This window comes from Megalops cyprinoides, chromosome 15 (genome assembly GCF_013368585.1).
Source record: "Megalops cyprinoides isolate fMegCyp1 chromosome 15, fMegCyp1.pri, whole genome shotgun sequence".
Taxonomy (NCBI): Eukaryota; Metazoa; Chordata; class Actinopteri; order Elopiformes; family Megalopidae; genus Megalops; species Megalops cyprinoides.
The window spans coordinates 10,708,019-10,729,714 of record NC_050597.1 but is presented as its reverse complement, the minus strand read 5'-3'; positions in this window follow the sequence as shown (position 1 = coordinate 10,729,714).

Sequence of the window (21,696 nt, the reverse complement as noted above, 5' to 3'; positions counted from 1 at the left end):
AATATTTATGTTGTACTTCATGTGTAAGTATACTTAAATTTAGAAATAGTTTGTGTTAAAGTCATGAATAGTTGGCTTCATCCCATATGTACCTTTTTGTGGAAAATTTGATTTCTAGTCAGTGTTCAGGAACGTAACCCCCCTTATAACGCTGCATCAGTGGGAGTACAGGCTTAGATTCACAACGACCTGGTTTATGACGAGATATCAAGGAATGCGGTGTGTCGTAAAAGTGGGGACCGCCTGACGTGTTTAAGGCATTAACTGAAGTGGAGAGCAGCCTGGTGAAAGTTCGTGTAAGGGACCCAGGTGTTTACAACTTATTCCGTGCACGTCAGGGCGAGCATAGAAAACCTTTGAAAGCCCTCTGCACAGATCCACAGCTGTTCCTGGACGGCTTGTAGATATTCCTAGAAATTGTGCAAGACCAGTTAAAGTGGGAGCTTCAGAGAAAACAAAACATTGACTGCACACATTTGTCTGTCAAGATTTTTTGGAGGATATTGGAGTTTGGTTAAAAAAAAGACCTTTAGTAGATTAAAGGGAGAGTCTGCACTCCCGTTAAGTAATGGAGCGTCTGGTCTCCCATGGCACATTGATACTGTCCTCTACAAGGAGAATGTCAGTGTAACTTCACAGAGGAGGTCAGTAATATTCCTAAAATCAACCCACCAAAGTCTCTAACAGCTAGCTGGTGTTTTTTTTTAGCCCTTACGGCTACTTGTAAGGCCTCTGGAGGAGAAGAAAGAGGTAGCACCTTGGCGTTACATACTTCACCCTGTGGATATCAGCAATGTCTGTGTTTTTTTTTTTTTTTTTCAAACTCAAGTCGCTGCTACAAAGCAACACTTAGCATGTGGCTAATGACAAACTAATGGCATTCTTGCTGGGGTCACTGCACAAAGGGCATCCAATGTCCTTCATCTGGAGGCCTAGGCTAATAACACTGTCATTGACGGTAGACATGAACAAAGGGAAAATGAGGTAGTGAGAGAGAACTGGGCAGCAGGGACCACTTTGAGCCAGCAGAGGTCCACCAATGAGTTGTTACAGTTGGTTTATATTGCCTGTGGCCTATTAAAGTTCACCGTTTGGAGCCAAAGTGAACAATGTGCCTTTTCCCGATTAGAACTCAAGAATTCCCTACTTGCAGCTGGGCCCCGCGAAATATTACTGCGCTTTATAACCCGAGGCAGAGGAAGATTAATGATAGTAACTGGCATCGTCTCTGAGTCTGAGTTATTGCAGAGGCTTCTAGTCCAAATGGGAGAATGCATCCAAATCCCAATCTGTTTTTATTACACATTTTCTTTTTAGAATATTTTCCAAGTCACATTTTTCTCATTCTGAGTCTTTCTAATGTACTTCTATTGTCTCGTGTGTTTTGTGGTGGAGGAGCACGACGCACACAAGCCCGTCTGTCAAAGGTGACCCAGTTAAGTTGTCACAGAAGGAGAAAGATGGGAGCAGACGGAATTAACTTTGCTTTATCCTTTTGTGCGTTGCATGGGGAGTTTGCGAGGGTAGGGGCTGGAGGAAGAGGAGCTGTCCCGAGCTACAGCTCCCCCTCAGCCTAATCAGGCCCTGCGACCTCCCTGGCAGTGGCATTCACTCTAAATAGAGCTGGCGGACGCGGAGCTCTGTGGAGAATTCCTGCTCGGAGTGATGGAGTGGAGACCCGGCACAGGGGTGTTTATATAAGCACTCAAAACATTCTTCCAAGCCATTTGTGCCACCTTCCATTCACCTTGCACCGCGCAGACGGAGAGATTAATCAAGATAAGAGATTTTTATTTACCCGCGTCGGGCCTGGGCCGAGCGGAGAAGTTACTCTTTGAAATCCTGAGACGTGGTTGTGTGTGCCTGGGCCCAGCCACGAGGCCCGCCTATGCATCTGGAGCGGGCCGGCCCATCTCGCTCTCACACAGGGGTTTCGCATTAGAGGGAAATTACGCCATGCTAGAAACACGCGGTCGGTGGTTTTCTCAGTTCCGCTGGCCCAAAGCATTTCTGCTTTATTGTATGCAGAACTTTGTGAAGTATGGGAACAAAAGCAAACCATCTTCCTTGTCCTCAGCAGCAGTGTCATGGAGTTGTACAGTAATGCCCCTAGTCATTGTCTCCCACACACGTCAATTGCTGTGTTGTATTGGTAATCTCTGTGTTAACCTCCTCCGTTTCAGTGTGCCTAGCTAACAAAGACCAGTGTTCGCGTGAGGCCACCCTAAGCTTTGCCAGCATTTCCCATGTATTTTAATGCCATAGAGAAAGGATCAGGTGGAGTGCGTGTTAACCAGTGACCTTTCTATAACCAGAACTAAGACAGCCGCCTGAAGACACCACTTCCACAGAACATCCACATTGGAGGGGTGTGTAATGGATTAGGCTTTCCCCATTACTGGTGAGACAGTGGTTTATTCACTGGCCATGGGTGGACTGGAGTGCAGCTGTTTGGTCATATATTTTCAGAGGAATGTTGAAGCCTCTTAGTCGAGGGCTGTGAATTCACTTTTTCCCCAATGACAAATTATGGTTTTAACAGCCCTCCATATATGCACACTGTTTTGATAGCCCCTTTAAAAGAGGGGATAGGTTTGTTTCTCTTGTGGGCTTGAGAGAGTAGCCGCTGGGACCCCGATCTTTTCTGTGCTCCACTCTGGCATGAGGTGGATGGAGCGAAAGGCCAGGTCCCTGGGGTGCTTACTAACAGCTGACAAAGGGAGCTGTATGTGAGGAGAGTCTCCTATGTTTCCAAAGGGCAAAATTTCTTTACAACCATTGTTTTATCATTTTTTGTCTTTATTCCATAGCCTTGAGCTAGATTTTATCTCATACCCTTTTTAAAATTGTTGGCAGTGTAGAGCTAGTATAAGCGATTGATTTGAAAACACATGGCCATTTAGCTCTCAGTTTACCGCAGCAGACTGGAGGATGACACGAGGGCGAGATAAAAAAAGGCACTTGAAAAAGGAATGTGCACTTTTCCTCATTTTACATTGATGACAGCCTGAGAGATGTTTGAAATGTAAGCACAATATGTGGTCATTGTACCTGTTCATGCATGCTGTACGGTTTTTGTCCCCACTTGTTTGAGCTGACCCAGACGCATACACAGCCTCCTTACTACAGGGATATTTTAATATGCTCCATTTCCTTCCTTCACAGATAGAACAGAATTTCTGTGAACCATTTATTCAATCATCAGCCTCTTTCAGCACTGCTTTTTCATGGCAGGATACACTTGTAGAGGCATCTGAGGGCTCTGCTCTAACTGTAGAAAAGAATCCATAGAAATACAGATTCCCGACTTTTATGGTGGTGTAATCTGAATGATGCGACAAAGAAAGTACAAATGAACGAGATTTTGGAATCTCTTGCAATGTTTGCAGATGGGGTATTACCGTTTCGTCATTGTTCCATTGATTTGCTCCGATGGGGCAGATCCATTTAGAAGCAGAGTTGAGCAGTAACGCAGAGAAACTGACATCATAGAGCCCCTGGGTACTCTGCCAATCAAATTCCTGCACACTGCTTGCTTGGCAATCTCCAGTTTTGTTAAAAGATTTGCATGGCTCGCGTTCATGTACCGTGCTGGCTCTTCTGCCAGTTCACCTGCATTTCAGTCATAATAGCAGCACAGGGATTTTTCCATCTCTCCTGGATTTTCAGAGCCTCTGTGGTGCTGTGGTTATATTTTTCCACAGGGTATCAATAGCCCAAACATTGTCTCTGGAATGTATGAGAATGGGCTCTGTTGCCAGGGAGGGTGACTGAACTGTGCTTAATGTACTATTGATTGGCAGTGACAGGTGGGAATACATCTTAACAAAGCATTCGGGCTGCCATACTCTTTCCAGTTTATCTACATTCTGACAAGATATGCAGCAACAAGAACTGATAATATAAACTGAATTTTCTATGGCACATGGCTCGAATGGTTGAGTGAATACATATGATAATGTGGTAATGGTTATGTTTGCCATTGTAGTTTCATTTGCCTCTCATTTCTCAATAGTTAACAGAAGATACCACCAATCAACAGCTACATATTTGCTAACATTAGCATATTTGGACCATGAAGCAAAAATGAGACTTTTCCAAAAATCCAGGGTATGAATGTACCTGTTTCATATCCAGAGCAGAGCTCCTCCCGACGACCCCCACAAATGGTGACCCCAATGTTTAACAAGTGTTATATGCAGTAACAGCACCAATCACAAGAAAGCCGCTGCCACTGTCATACCTTTGCTCTCCACTGTCTGTCTGCAGCGCTCTTGTTAAGAACGAAAGCTCATGCAGTGCATTTGTGTCAGATCAGGTAATATGTGTGGCAGTCCTGGGATATGTGCTGCTTGTGTTGTTACTTGTTTGTATTTTTATATGTTGTTTCATGCAAACTGGATCATTTGGGTTTCCCTCTGAAAAAGACAAGGCCTTGTGTGAATAATATTTGGAATGAATTTGTAGGCATACGAAAAGGATGCTGTTTTCATTTTCATGAGTGCCCACTAGATGGCAGCAAAAGACAGTTCCATTTCCCACCCTCTTGAGAAGGCCTTGGTTTGTGGAGGCTGGGCTAATGTTGCTGAACCACCATGAGATCAGAGTGGATTAACACTCGCTCACCCTTTTATCACACAGAGAGAAAGGAATAATAATAATAACAGTGATAATTGCAGTGATAATTATTTTCAATCTCCCTTGCAGTACCAAAATTGGGGCTAATATGGAGAGCAGTGCAAACAAGGTACACACTTCTGTGAGAGAGCCTTGGCTGTTAGTCTGAAATGGGGTCCACATTTAGAAGTTATTCTTTAAAAAACATAACTGCTGTTAAATCCAAAACAGTCATATTTGCACACCACTACTGAAGTAATGGATAAACAAATAAAAATCACCACATAGTATCAGAATTAGTGCTGTTAATTGTGGTACACATTCTCTCATATTCATATGTCTGCCTTGTTTTTATTTTGTAACCTTATTTTTCGGCATAATGTGATATTACAATTTTAAGCAAATTGCTTATTCAGCTGGGGAACTACAAGGTCCATAAATACCAAATTTGAACATGAAAGACGGAGAGGATGGATTCCTCACTGTTCCTTCAGCAGACAAGAGTGACATTAAACTGATACCGAATGTCCAAACAGTACAGGCCTCATTTTCTTTCAAGAGGGTCACATTAAAGGAAACGTTGCATTTCTCCTATCTTCTTCAGTGCTACAAAGAGAAAATATTTCACTTCATGAAAGAGCTGGGTAAACCACCGTCACAGCTGTTTATCAAAGATGTTTCTGTCATTACATGCAAAGAAGACCAGGTCACATTGGGCTGTTTAGCTGGACAATGTCATTCTTTGAAGCAATCATTATGTCTCTCTCTTGTGGGCCTGAAAAAAAGAAGTATTAGAGTTTTGCCAGACTATCTGGTTTCACTGAGATCACTGGAGTAATTTTGTTGCCGCATTAATCCTGGACTCTGTTTTTGTACATGTGTTCTGGAGATATTATTTTCCTTCAAGGAATAGCTCTAGTTCACTTCCCCAAGGTCAGTATTGCTTATGTTATTAAAGATTTCCCAGGTGAATGGAATTTGTGAGAGATAGTTGACCTCGGTATTAAAGGCTTTGCATTTTGATGTGGGCCTCTAAAATACTATTTGCAGTACTTCATTCAGATATGTCAGTCCTGCAAGACAGCAAAATTTACAGCTGTACATTTTCATAGGACAGACACTGAAAAGCATAACGAAGAGCAACAATGACTCCAAACCTTTATTGTACCCTGCTGTGCTCTCCCAGTGCCAATCCTATAATTATTATGAGACACTGAGACGTTATTTGAGTATGATATTGGTTAGTTTGGTCTGCCTCTCCCTCCCCCTCCTTCTCTCTACAATGCTATATTTTTCTACAGAGACAGAGAAGAAGGGCCATTGGGGTCTTCCCTATGGCCTAGCATTCTGCTGTTCACTGTGGGTTCAAGAGGCAGGACATCCTGCCCCAGAACTCCCATCAACCAATCACACACACACACACACACACACACACACACACTTGCAGAGACACACAGTAAATGAGCACAGGCTTATCCTGGTTTCTATGCTTGCCCCAAATCAGTTGTGTGTTACAGGTGTGTTTGGTTTACAGGGACTTTGTGGGGAGCAATGTTTACACATTTGTTAACCTCCTGCTCAGTACTCTTAAAACGGATGGCTTTTAACATCGTGGAAGATCACCACACCTGGCCATAGTACAAAGCACTCACCATTCCAAATATGTGAAAGTTTGAAACTGATGGAGAAAGGTCATACCACATGTTTAAAATGATTGATTCATCCATAGAAAGCATTATATTTCCCAGATGAGTAATTCAATCAAAACATAACATGAAAAAATATGAGTGTTCCCGGTGATTCTCTGTCCCAGTCTCTGGTAGAACCTTGGGAGGTCCATGCAAGGACGTTCAGGTTCCACACTGAAGGTTCAAGCTGCTGTCTTGTTTGTGATGTGCTGTATGTAATATCTGTAGTAATACCATTTGGAAGTGAATCTGTTTTCTACTTAAAATCATCAAAGTTTGAAACTAAGAAGCTCTGTAATGTGGTTGGGCCTGCTCTGGATATTTTTAAAACAAACAGCACATGAAATATTTCCCCATAATCTTCTACTTTATGTGCCATTGGCACAGTCCTTCACATCAGACATTTCTGCCGCCCTTACACTGAATTGCAGTTCTTTGTGACAGAACAAGGCAGACAAACAAACAAGAGCCCACGTCACCCTTTATTTCAGCATGAAATATGAATAATGTATGCTGTTTACTCCAGGTCATATAAATGTGTTTGATCTGTGTGTGTGTGCACATGTGTGTATTCATGGACTAGCTTTAACATTAAAAGTTTTCTTTCTTGGATGTAATAGCGAGCATATGGTAGTGTGAAAGTGGAAGAGATTAGTGTTGTCAGTGAACTCTGGAAGTATTTCAACATGGGCTGGTCGCAGCACAGAGACAGCTGCAGTCTAGACTGTCACCCCTTCATCCACCATTGCTGCTTCCAGGCCCAAAAAAATGCAGGAAAAAAATGACCAGAACCAGGTGATGGCGAGTAGATCCAGCTCTGGGTCAGTCTCACTGTGGGCGGCAGGCTCCATTAGGTCAAAGGGTCAATTGTTGGAGACATCCTCATTAGAGGGGCTTGTTTTTTGCACCTGTGACTTCTATGATCACAAAGCAGGCTGTGTCCTTCCTCCTGTGTTTGGATTACTGGCCCCGCCACATTTTCCACGCCGGATTCAATCCCGCCTCTGTGGGAGGAGTTTGAATGCTGTCCTCGATGGATGATGGCTTATCTTCTCACTGGTGACACTGTTGTGTGACTTTAAACGGGTGCTGTATTACAGATTCACTGACTCCTGTGCCGGCAGAGTCAAGGTTGAAGCTTGCTGGCTGTGTAAAGCAGGTATTCCTATAAATGTATTAATGCATTTATGTGTCCCTTACCCTACAACATTGACACATTTCACAATTTGCACTGATGGTGCCACTTATATTTCAATTACATGTGTTTCTTTTAAAAATGTATATTGCATATTGTTATTAATAACATTAATAGGTGCCAAGGTGCAAAATATACAGTATTTGTATAACATCATTGATAATGATGTTTTGTGGAAAAAGTGCTGTGTAATATTCAGGAAGCAGTTCTGAAATAGTAATATAAAAATATTGTAGTGCAGTTTCTTGCATCATACTTTTTTATAGGAACATTTTTGAATAATTTATCAATTTATGTATCCATGATTCAGCAGAGATCTCTGTTTTGCCTGGTAAATTGAATATGCCTGTACTAAAGTGAATGAATTTTCCACAGGACTCAGTCATAGCTACTCACACATTTTCCATGAGATGCGCAAAAGCTAATAAAAGCACCGAAGTGCGCTGTCAGAAATGCCATCGCTAATCTGTTCGGTAATGATAGGCCGTTATATCCCATTATGCCTAATTGACACAGAATGTATCATTAACTAATCGAGAGGTGTTTTGCTCTTTGAAAATGTCTCGGAGTGTGCGTCAGCTTTCCTGCTGGGTTGATGAAAGGACTTTATTAAACTTCAAGAGGGTCTAAACAGCAGGGACCAAAAAAGACGGGTTTCTGAAGTTAAAGAAACATCATTTATCACTCTGCCAGGCACCTGCAGGTGTGACCCCCATTCCCGCAGCCTAATTGACACTCTGGTGGGAAGTGGTCTCTGCGGCCGCACCCCCGTGTCAGCCTGTCAGGAACATGCCGCAGATGTCAGCGGCGTGGCATTCCGCAAATGGCACAAAGTTGTCACAAGCAAGCTGTTCTGATGAACAAGGGAGATGGGTGGGACCTTCATTTTGTCCCCATTTTTCTATTCTAGCTGCTGAAAACTGCATTTCCCATGTCCTTGTCAGGAGCGAGGGGAAAATAACCTTTCAATGCCACAAATCCATAGCTTCCCCTGGTGTTTACCTAAGGCTGCCCCCAGTACTCTTTTACTAGTGTCATGGCTTGTCAGTGCTGTGTAGCTACAAGTTAAATTTTTAAAGGGTTTTGTTAATCCAGCAATCAGTTGGGTAAACATTACTGAAAGGCAGCCGTTTCGCGGCCCTGGGCCCACGGCCAAGGGGATGGGGCCGGGACAACACAGAGAGAAATGTGGAACGTGGTCAGCGGCCTGTTGTATGAGGCTTTGTTATACCCCCTGCTCAGAACTCTGTCACACGGCCTTCCAGCCACAGGTGTTTCAATGACAATGAGGCCAATTGACTCTCGCTGAATATTGACATTTTGATAGCTGGAAGTTAATGGAGATGTGGGCTGTGGATTGAACAGACAGGCCTGGCATTACTGTGAAAGCACATGGCAGTTTCCCTGGGAAGAGGTTCCACGGCAAACTGCTACTTCTCTGATGAGACGTACTGAGAATGTCATGTTCTTGATAGTTATAGGAATGAAAGAACAACAGCAGCTGTTGGCAGGTCTTGCAATGCTGAGTTTGGGAAGGTCTGAAAAACCAATCTGTAATCTGTTATCCCGTTGTTGTCATCAAGCTTTCACATGAAGGGAGCGATAAAGCCCCACTGTCCAAACATTTGTGTCTATTGATTGACATATTTGCACGGGAAGTTTGGTAAATGGAAACGACAAATACGTTAATAGATAAGGGAGATGTTGACCAGGCCTGAGTTTGATGGCTGTGGCATTCAGAAAGTTTGAACTGCCTGCTGGGTTGGCCTCTTCCTCCAGCTCAGGTCTTTGACACTGTGTGTTAGGAGATGAAAGGGGGGCATTGCTGACCTCTGCCCCTAGATGGGGGCTGTTTCCTGCAGGTCAGGGTCGCCCTGCCGTGGCGTTACCAGCCTGCACCTGCCCTATGGATGGGTGTATGGGTTCACTCTACACTCCTCTCTCCACACATTGATCTGATGCCATCTGCGTCACATTAGCCATTCAAACCCTAGGGACAAAGGATTGACCCTCCCTGCTACCTGAACGATCAAGGCAACACCCTTTAAATGGCTGTAATTGTTTAAATGGTTGGTGCTGTGGATAACAGCTGAGAGCTGAAACACACAGCAAAGTCAAAATTCCTCTGCTCTAACAAATCTTTCCATCTGATCTTTGCTTATTTATTGATTTTGTATTTTTAGATGTCGTGACCACCCACTCAAAATGTGCACTGAAAATAAATTTTGAATTTACATTACAATCAGTCTTAAATTATAAATAAACAAATTTTATTTAAAACACTATGGAGCAGTTTAAATATACATAAAAATGGCTGTCAGTGATTTGATATGAGCTTGATAAACAGCAGGGAATAACATGGAGGGACAATAGTGGGTATTTCCAAACTGGCCTACTTGTTCCTGCACACAAGGCTTGTGCAAATACTTGCTAATAACTAAGAAAACAACAGATGAAATACTACGATGTGCCAATGCACACAGGCTTTGGCAGAATAATTGTGAGAGCACAATTTGGGTTGAATACAATATAATTTGTGCTCCTTATTCAGTGAAGTTACATAATTAACAACATCTGTTCAGAGGGATGGATCTCAAAACAAGCAGCAAGGGGTGAGCTTTTAAAAAGTTGTTTTATGGAGTTAGACAAAATACATTACTGAACTTCCCTGCCAGCACAAATGAATGGAGCAAGGTCCAGGAATCATACAGAGAAAATCCAGTTCACTTATTGGATTCTGTTACATGCCAATTGAGCGCTGTTATCATTCCCAGAAACCCACTCATTCTTGACACGCACATAGACTTTCACTCTTGTACAAATATCTCCCATACTTACATTAACAGTGTTAAGGGCCAAAGGCCGCATAGACTGGATTTCTCGTAAAGAGAACATTTCATTTGCATTTGAATCCAAGGCATATAAAATCTTGGAAGAATTACAGGGCATTGTTATAAATGAGAGTTCCACAGTTGGACCCACTTTACTTGTGTAAATTCTACAAGGTCCAGTGTTTTTTTTCTAATAGTTTTTCATGCATGATTACGCTATATGATTTTTAATAGGCACTTCTTTCCAGTGCTTTCTCATTTGTTTCTTCAGTGGTTTTAAAAGCCTTTTAACCTTAAATAGCAGAAAATGGATTTGAGACGTAACTTATTGCTTGATTTAACTGCTCTGGGAAACATTAGCGCAGATTATAGTTTATACGATCTGTGAGGAATTCATTACAAATATTAAGCGATGAGGTTAGGTTTGATACAATCACAAGGCCACCATGGTCAAGTCAATATGTATATTTATGAATATGTAATTATAACTTGGGAATTGAAAGTGAAGATTTTGAAATAAAATCCAGGGAAAGGTTTTGGTTTATATCAAGAAAATGGCAAGTCTAGATCTCACAAAACTGATTAATAAGTATGCACTACGAAATATCCAAGTTTAACTGTCTCACAGGAAAACCCTAGGTGTGGTGAAGGAGAGCCTTCGCTTGTTCCAAAAAACATCCTGCTGATGAAGACAAGGGTCCCTAATTGTATTTTAAATTGTATTAAATATTTGTTTTGCATTAAGGATCTCTCCATTTGACATAATCATTTTACTTTATTCATACCTGAGCCCATTCAATCACCTCCATTGCAAACCAGTTGGTTGTAATTGTTTAATTGTCATTGTCTGTTTAATTGTGCATGTGAGGCCAGCCACGGGTTAACAGGCTTCACCTGTGCCAATTAGTAATTATTCTATGATTAAATACAGGTGTGTGGCTGGCTTAAGCTGTGTAAGCTGGCACAAGGTGTGATGATTTTCAGACATTTGCTGTAACTGAGTGACAGCTCTTTTCTGTATTGTATTTTAAAAATAAATTATTTAAAATAAAAAAATATTGATAGAAACTATATTTTACTATAATTTCTGCTTAAAATGAGTCCAGAAAAAAATAAAATTGACATTCTCTCTTACATGTGAATAGACTATGTTCTTAAAGCTTTTTAAAATTTCATTTGAATTGTCCAGAAATCCTATCATATAACAAGTTGTTTGTGATCATGTTTCACACTGGCTATTTGTGAGATTTTTAATTTGTGTAAATTACTTTTTGTAAGTTGTAAGTAAAATCAGGAATTTATCAAGAGTACAGCAGTTGTTGGCATTTTGGTATGACTCTGTTGCATGATTTATATTCCAATTGTGACCTAAAAATGAAACAGGATGAAAAGTTAAATCTATATGACTTTATTTTTGTGGTTTCATGTTTTCAAACTATTGCTGTTTGTCTAGTTTTGGCAAGGTATCCTTTATTCATGGCATCTTCAAGGGCAGATGGCTTTAACAAGCTAGTATGAGCACTTCACAGTTCAGCTCCCTGTGCTTCTGTGACGATAGCATTAGAGGGAGAGAACAGCAGCTGCGGCTGAATGTGAAGTTTGTTTCATGAACTTATTTTCAGGTTGATACACACTTCGACAACGCCTGTGTACATTTGTAATCGATTTGCCCCCTGGATGGGTTTGCGAGTTCAGTGATAGAAAAAGAAAATGCGGGCTGTTGTTTGTCTGTGAGGAGCTGGAGCCAGAACCTGAGGAGGATAATCGCAGCCGGACACGGGGTCACGTCGGTTAGACCTTCATACTGCACATGTGTTGCGTTTGAGCATGCCATGGATATGCTCTGAGGACAAGCCAGAGTTAAAAGTACTGACAGACTCTTCATGCCTGGTTTGAGCTCCTCAAAACAAAAGCGCGTTTAATTCGGCATCACCAGTATTTATCACGGACAGGCCAAGTTTATTTTTGGGTGAAAAATTTTGCAGGTTCCCATCATGAAACCTGTTATTGCCATGCCTAAAATGGTCCAGGCCCCTGTGATAGAAGACTCATTAGCCGCGAGACAGAGGGTCATAGGCCAGAGATTTGTAATAGCCATGTAAGTGTGTACAGTAACATTAGACCTGTGACTGTGTAATGGCAGGATGAGGGTGTGTAGCACTCCCACAGAGGGGGCTGTGTAGGACCACCCAGGGGCTGCGTTCCTCATAGCTGCCCCCCTCCCAAACACTCAGCCTCTTTGCAGTCCCTTCTGAATGTCCATTCAGCACACCTGCCCAGCAATCGTGGCAGTAGAGAGCCACAAAACTTGTCCCAGGGAAGGAATTCAATCACTCACGCCATAATGAGTTTCTTAGACTTTCACCTGCTCCTTTTTAAAGCAGACCCCATCAAAGAGGAGCCCTGGGAGGGGGTGTGTGTATCACTGTTACTAAATATAAGGGGAGGATTGCCATCTTAAATGACACTTTTTGAAAACAAACTCGTGCCTGCAGGCGCAGTTCATCTTTTTTTTTAATCTTCCATCCCAAAGGTCTATACTAAAAAACATAAAAACAGGTAATCGAAACGATCTGGCAGGCATTACGGGACTAGGATTTCGTTTTCATCCTTTAAGAGGCATGTGATATTAGTTTTAATTTTTGTCACGGCTTTATTCTTCAAAGGTCATCTGGCAGGTTATGTGTATTGCTTTCTCCCGGGCAGTTCACTCCGAGTGCTCTGTCTGCTCTCTCCACTTCACTTCACAAACCACTGAGCCCGAGTGTCTGCTGCTGGGGACAGAAGTGTCACCTGTGGAAGTGGGTTATAAGCTCAAGGAGAAGTCCAATAGCTATCCTTCTACTCCTCTTCCTAACCTGCCGACTTTTCCCTCTTTTTTTTTCTCCCTCTCTTTTTTCCTCCCTCTCTCTCGCTCTCTCACTCTCACTCTTTCTCCCCTTGTCTCTCTCTGATTGTATTGTGTTGTATTGTAACAAAGCTGGATCCGTTCCAGCACTTCAATTCAAAGCAGTTTCGCTTATTGAATTTCATCAAGAAGAGATACCATAACCTCAAAAGGCTACCATTACCCAGAGGGTTTCAGATCAAGTCTCTCAGCCGAGACTTCTTTCTTTAATGTGAGGGAGTCAACAAGTACCATCTGATTACCAGAAAACTGTCAAGACACCTCGTCCAGACAGGATTCTTTTTTTACCTGCCCCTCCAACTTCAGTTGAGCGTCCTTGGTGTCGACCCCAGCAGTAACACAAAGTGAAAAAGAGGTGGAAGGGAGAGACAAGAGAGAGAGTGATTGTGTGGATGTGAAGGAGAGTGGTAAAGAGAAGTAATGCGGAGACAGTATGAGACAGTGGGTGTCGGAAGGGGGGGGGGCATGATGTATGATGTAGATTTAAATCTCTTGCACATGTATAGGCCAGTGCAAGGAAACCCCTGCAGTTTGCATTTTGTTTGTTAAAAGACAAAACCAATAAATCTAATCAAGGTACAACTCTGCTTAAGTACAGAATGCCTGAGTAACAGGAAAGAGGATCAGAAGCTCAGGGCTTTATTGGTCACCAATTGTTAATGGACTTTCAAAAGGGAATAGCAAGATAAATATTAATTCAGTTAAAATTATTTGTACTTGTAAATTCTGATGAATTCATCTCTGTGAAATCTGGCACTGTTGTGTATTGTGAACGGAGGTGGATTGCATACCTGGAACAGCTGGTGAGGTGATACTTTCCTCTATTAATGATTTAAATCTTGTGCTGAGGCACAACAAACCAGCCAAAGCCTGTGGTCCTAGAGGAGCGTGGTTTCCCCAGCCCTGTTAAAGTGCTGTGAAGGCTGTCTGCCTCATTTCACTCTTTCAAGTTAATAGAGCTCTCAGGGCATTTTGCTAATAAGCAGTTTTTACTTAACAGAGAAACAGAAGTTTGAAATGACCTCCTTTTGTAACATGAATGTAATAATCTCCCAGTTTAGCTGAAACATCTGAACACTCAGAGAAGAGATGTCAGCTTCATTGATGGCCAGTATAAGCACAGGTTTCAGACCCATTCATAAGTGCTGTGAGTAGAAATGTGTGCCCAAATCCGTTTTTCTGTTTAAATGACAATAGAACACGTCGCGCAAGCAGCAAGCAGGCTAGGAATATGTTAATGACAAAATATAGCAAAATGTGCAGCCAGGAGGAACTTCACAAAATGAAAATGAAAATGACAATTGCTGTGGTGACCGTTATTATTACTGATCATTGATTTTAATCATTTTCATATAAATGGCACATTTGTATTCAAATTCATGTATTAATGGTGACCCATACATATCTCTCATTCAAAGAAGGATATGCCTGCCTTACAAGAGAGTACGTGTTTTGTATTGAACTAAGGTTATATTTTATCAGGAAGCAAAGGTCTCGTTGTGTTGACAGCATAATATTAACTCTGTTTGACAAAAGGTGCATACAGAGTATTTAATCTTTCTCTACCAAGATTCCCTATTGTTTGGAGGATCAAATATGCTGCATTCTGGATTTGCTTCAATCTACACCCCTAAAATAATTGGTCAAGCTCATGTCATACACAGTCAGTGCAACTGTTACAAAAGTAAGGTGGAAAAAAGCAATTTAGGTCAACTGTGATTTTATTTCCATTTGCGCCATCCCAAAATGTCAATATTGTGCATTTCACAAATGCACCTTCTTTTTTGCACCCTCTAAAGAGGCCCTTTATCTGTTCCCTGTCTGTGCCTCAAAACTTTTTGGATCAGCAGGTTTCTAGGAATCAGGATGCACGCCTAGGGCAATTCAAATTTCAAAGCCTCAAACAACAAAAAGAAACCGTTTTTTTTTGTTTCAAAAAGAAAACAGGCACAATAGCATAGATATTTAACCACTGGTTCAACAGAGCAGATTTTTTTTTTTTCTGAAAAGGAGCTCGAGAGTGATTACCTAGGAAACTGGGCGATCCCACAGCCCCCTAGCATTTGTGCTTCACTTTGAGAATCAGTGATTTTTGTCTGATCACCAGGGCTGTATATGAAATGCAGCTCGGGCAAACGGGAGGAGCTCCTGTACTGTGGCGCTGCTACAGATTCTGGCTCACAGTCCGTGGGAGGACTAATTACCCTGATCATTAGAGGAGGGAGGCTGCTCTGCGGAGAGGCTCAGCAGATGGGGGTATTGCCCCATCCCTCGAGCAGCTGGGAGAGCCTGCTTTGCGTCCCGCAGACACACACTGGGAGCCTGCTGCGTTTGCATGTAAACAGGCATAAACACGGCTTTCCAGAAAGCACGCAGCCCCTCGGTTTTAAAAGATGCCACCAGTGCAACAGTCACTGCTGCTATTAATAATGAATGCAAAAAAGGAAATCCTTCAAGCTATTAGTAGCATGAATATGATTCAGAGGGCCAGCAGCTGCCTTATGAATAAGGGAAATAATACATCATGGCTGAGGGTGAAAGTAATAAATTGCTCACTGCGATTCATGTTTTTTAAAACTATTGACTTAAGTTAACAGGGGAGGAAGAATCGGTTGTTTACATCTTGTCATTTTTCATCGTTTTAATGAATCGAGCTCTGTTTTTAAAGGATGTGACCTCAATTAAATGTTAATTAATCAACAGCGCTTGTTTCAACCAAGGCGTGACTGATGGTTTCTTAAACACATCCAGTAATGATCTTCAGGTAAAATATCAACTCATTCAAACGCAATCACTGGTTTCTTGACTAAGAAGGCTTTGTTGACCTGAACTCCTGGGAAAGATAATGTTTTACAGTGTCTGGTGATTGATCGCTCCAGCAGCCCTGATGATGGCATCTAGAGGGGCACCATGAGGGATTCCAGTCATGACCGTGAAAAATGAACACCACAGTGCCCAGGTATAAGCGTGCCATTGTAAAACGAAGGCCTGGAAGCTGTATGCCTCTACAGATCTGCATATGCGTCAAGGGCCAGGTCACACGCTACAGTTTCATATATCTCCCTTTCATTCTTGGCTCAGGCAGACGTGAGACTGCATCGTAAACGCCACGATGGAGTCAGCATGGTTTGGCACATCTACTTCCTGTGGTTTGGCCAAAGTACAGGATTCTGGGTGAAATGGCAAAGGTTGGGTCAGGGCTGGGAGACAGCAGATCCTCTGAGACCTAATGTTTGTGTGTGCGTGTGTGTGTGCGTGCGTGCGTGTGTCTGTGTGTGCGTGTGTGCGTGTGTCTGTGTGTGCGTGCATGCATGGCGTGGGTGTCACTTATAGTAATTATGGAGTTCTCTGTTTATCTTCTTCACATTATTTAACTATTCTTCATCTATCTTTGTGGAGTTCAGTTTTTGAATCATTTTTGACAGAAATTACAATGACTCATTAAAAGTTAAACCAAAAGAGGATCCCAAGGTTATGTTCCTGGGCAGCAGTTACATGTTTATTTTCTGTTTGTAAGTGAGCAGACGTGCTGATATCCCGGAGTCTGGGGTAATGGAGCATTAAATGACTCCGCTCTGCTACTTTTAAGATCGCAGGACTTGTTTGCCCACTGCAGCAAGTCTTGTTTGCACTGCCGAATCCCTATAAAGGAGTTGCTAAACGTGTCTATAATCAATCTTTTCAGCTTTCCACCAGCTTTGCAGGAGGCCGTCATCCATGTCTTTGAAGCTGACTGATGATGGTACCAGTGAGCTGTCCCAAATAGAAGCCTTGGATCGCATACATGCATTTTTGCGGAGATGCAAGTTCCACATGTTGGCTTACTCCTGTTGCCTTACAGCAGGCTGCCCAGACCCGGGAGCCTGTGTGTGCTGGTGTTCACGGCTCTTCTGTTAATCTGTTGAGGTATCTGAAAACACGCATTTCAGCGCTTGCATGTGTTTGTCTTGAAAACTGTTTTGAGCAGAAATGTGGTTCATTACCATCTGCGTGTGTCAGCATTTTTTGTCCTCAGGTTCACAGTAGTTTCAGTAACAAGCCTAGAACTTAAGGGTGATTCCTTATCTAACAATGAAACAATCAATACTTTAGTCTATCAATCAGTTGATCATAACAATCAAAAATAACCTTTTTATAAAGGCACTGTCAGAGAGCACATCAAATGAGTTGAGCATTACTCTTGGAAAAAAGTATTTTCAGCTGTAACAAAAACTAACACACACAGGGTAAAAACCAACACATGTTACAAGGAAGAAGCCTCTTTTGAAGGCAAGCCACAAAAAGAGAAAGCTTGAATTTGCCAAGCTACAACTGAATGCCAGTTGGAAGCAAGTCTTATGGTCAGACACTTTGGCCAAATACCTGGTTCCCTTTGTGAAGAAACTCATGGTAAAATAAGCAATCCAGCATGACAATAATCAAAAGTAACCAAGTCTACAAAGAAATGGTTAACCCTGTGCAAAATAAATGTTTTCAATTGATCATCTCAATCCAATTAAATATTTATGCTTTAAACTCAAGAAGGTAGTTCTCAGATGAAAACTGAACAACCTGAAGGACCTAGAACAATACAGCCAGAGGGTGAATGGTCAAAAGTTCCACTCCAAAGGTGGAGAACCATATAAAACATTGCAGTGGGTGTCTTGTCTATTTAAGAGGAAGAGGAATATGTATAAGTTGTGTATGTTGTGTATGTGTTTATAAAAATTTTAATATTCATCTGTAGTCTTCCATTATTTTGCCAGGGCTACTCATGGCATAATTATGTGGAGAATTTATACATTCATAAAGCAGTGCCTTCTGGTCCAGTGTGATTAAACTGTAATGTGAAACAGATCTTCTCATCATTCCAGACGCTCTCTGAGAGAGCGTGACCGCTCCAAATGCTCCCTCAGCGACACTAGAATTCAGCTTTCCCATCCACTGTCCACCTCAGGGGGACACTGGGTACAGCACCAGGGTTAGCTGTGTCAGCCCATCCTCTGCCCTGTTTGACATCCTGAAAAGGAGGGCCGCTCCTGTTCTGAATGTCCCCCAGGGGTTCTCAGTGGCTTTGACTGAGGGGTGAGAAGTGGACTGTGGACAGCAAAGTGTAGTAGTAACTAAGAGGCACACGAGGTGGTAGCTATCCCAAATCCATTAAGTAACCCTAAGAAATTAAATTAAGGGGACATCAGTGTGGGTTTTCAATGGACTCACCCTTTCTCTCTGTTTATTTTGAGTGCCATATTGTGTGTGTGTGTGTGTGCGTGTTTGTTTGTGTGTGTGTGTGTGTGTGTGTGCGTGCATGTGGGGGGGGGGGGGGGGGGGGGTGCAAATTTACTCCATTGTGCGCTGCTGGACTCGGGGAGCAGTGCTTTAGGTGACCTGATTTAGTCGTGTCTCTGCGTTTGCGTACGGCGCCGAATGTGAAGGTCACCACCCACCGGACCGGTCTGAGACAGTGTTTATTTCCGCGTGCCTCAGAGACCTCGGCGGGGTTAATGTGTTTCAGTGGAGAACAGCCGCCCAGGGCGCGATGCCGCTCCAGCCACTGAGTGTTCACTCCACGGTGCTGAATGCATTGACATTTACTTGTGCTATCACTGCGCCGAGCGTCTTCTCGGTCCCAGCGCAAAGCAATATTCAGGGCGAACGCAGCCTGCTGCGGAGTGAAAAAAAGGAAGGGGGAAAGGCCAGGCTGTAGTTTGGTGCACAGCACAAGGGTAGCAGATGAATTATCCATGCATACAGAGGATTTCACTTGTATTTAATTTTTTAAAAAGCATTGAAATTTTAGTTTAATCCATAAATTTACAGAAATGCCATTTTTGTTCTTGGTTCATTGATGATTGGTAATGCTGGGCTGTACAAATGAAATTATAGGCAATCATAAAGTCTGTCTCTGGGAATAGTCAAACTGTCTATTAAATATACATCAGAACAGCTAATAGGGATTTTTTTTCATATTCTCATCAAAGCATCAAAAAATGCTGCCAATATAATGCACCCTAGGTAAATCTTTTTTTAATTGCATATGGCCTTGCCATTTTGCCAGATATAAGAATAATGGAAATCCCTATGAAAGGACACACCAGTGCTTCTTTTTCCTGTTGTATCTTGTTGTGACCATGTTGTGTGGCATTGCTTGTAAATGAATTTGGACCAGGCTTAGCAATAATTTTGAAGGAAATGGAGTCTGATTGCAGTGTGGACCTTGTGGCTGATCTTGCATTCTGGGTTTCCTGTTTTATCCCTTGCAGTGTGGTCCTGGCAACTGCTTTTGTGTAGTATTTATATGACTTCTCTGTAGTGTTATGAAAAGCTCCTGAGGCAACAACAGTTTATATTACCCTTAGTTCTCATCACCGTGCCAGTGTTTTGAACACATTGCTGCCTTTGTGAATATTCAAACCAAGCAGCAGTCACGCTCAATGAGAGACAGTAGCAGTGATTTTGACAGCGGATGTGGCGGGTAGAAGGGGTGGGACCACTGCTGTTCTCATAGTGGAGACAAAGTGCTCCTCTCCATCTATCTTCCCGGCTCCTTCCCTGCGGAGCTCCGTAAGCCTTCACACAGCTTTGAAATTTTTCGTCTTCCTCTCTGAAGGGCATGAACGGCCCTGCCTGGCTCCATTTTGTATAGTTTGTGGTCCAGGCATGTGGGTCTTCAGCAGTGTGGGCTGTAGGTTAGGGAGATGGGGGGGGGGGGGGGGGGGATATGGGGAGATCTCTCCTTCCACACTGAGCAGGAAGCTGGGGAGTGACTCCCTCTTCCTAAATGTGCACTGAGTTGTGTCTCTCTGGTCCAGATCAGAGAGGAGTCGTCCCTCTTTGCCTCCGCTCCCCCTTCATCCCCGGGCTGGAGGAAGGGCCGGAGAGAGGCCTTTGATGTCGGGCCGTCGTGCACATCGCGCTCCTGCAGAGGAGGCCTGGTGCAGATGAATGGAATTTCTGACCTGAAATACAGCCAAGCCAGCTGGTCTGAGCTCAGGTTTCCACTGGCATGAAAATGTTCTGCTTATATCATCAGCAATATGAGGAACTGTGTTCAGGTGTTGCGTGTCCTTGTTGTTGTTTTTTCTTTCCTTTTACAACAACTTGGAGTGATTTGAATTTGGCAGTGATTATCCCCTTCCCCCACCCTACTCTGGGTCTGAGTTATTCCCAAATATTAAAAATACTATCAACAGGAAAATACAACGATTAAACAACTAGCCTTGCCAAAGGGAGCCTTACATACTGTAATGACTTTTAGGAAACCTCCCTCCCTGTCACTGTGTGTATTATATGACAATGCTGATATAAATATAAATATATATTTTTTCCTCATAGAAATAACATCCTGGAGATGGATGTATAAAATAGATATAGCAATGGCAGAGGATTACCCATATTCCATTGTTTTACAACGATATAGATAGAGTTATCATGACCGTAAGCGTGAAGGAAACACAGATACCATGGTGTATGCATACAGTTATACAGTGAGGGGTTTGCTCTGGCATTTGGCATCAAAGATGGCAGTGCTGACCAAAAACATTCCTTTTCCTGATGTGTATGCCAAAAAGACATCACTCAAAACTGAAACAGTATGAGACATCAAAATGTCTAATTTTAAGCAAGTGGAGGATGTTGTGAACAATTGATTACTGGTGCGCCTAAATCACCTGTGGCTCTTCATACAAGTATTTAGGTTTTATTTGACTCCGTCTCAGACCAGTATTAAGAGTGGTTTATCATTTATTTACAACCGTGATTTGAATACTCAGCTTAATTGGATATATTATCTAAGTTACCATTGGTCCCATCACATTCAGCTTAACTTTCACAGAACATGCTGTGGTTAAATATTGCAAATATGTCGTTATATTAATTACTGGATTCTATATCTTCAGCCAATCTGTCTTATATAGTTATGATTGTTTTCATTTTTTTATTACAGGGTGCCAGATTTCTTGTGATATGTCTTGTGATTACCATATATTAAATACATGGACAAACAAAATTATAGTATTGTCTCTTTTACTCATTTTATCTCCCTTTTCCCCCATTTTCCATGTTCAGTCCTTTGATTCATATATCTGTTTTTTCTCTGTTTGCAAAGGATCCGTTTATCAAAGCTGAACCATCTGTACAAAACATATCAAAGAGACCCCAGGGGCTGTTCATTGATGGCATGATGCATGTGAATAAACATAAATGCTTATTACGCTAGGCAAGTGTTAAAACAGTAAGCACCTGTAGCCTAGCACACACGTTGTGATTTAAGTCAGGATAGCCTTTACATGTGTGTTCATGAAACTATACAGTGATTTTACAGCTTAGATCTTGTGTGAGTGTGGGATCCTTCTGTTAGCACCTAATACCCACAAGTTAATCTCTAGTTATATGAACTGCTTCTCTGTTTCAAAACTTGTGTGGAAACAACTTGCATAGTGTGCCAGGAATACTTTTAGCTCACTAACTTGATATTTT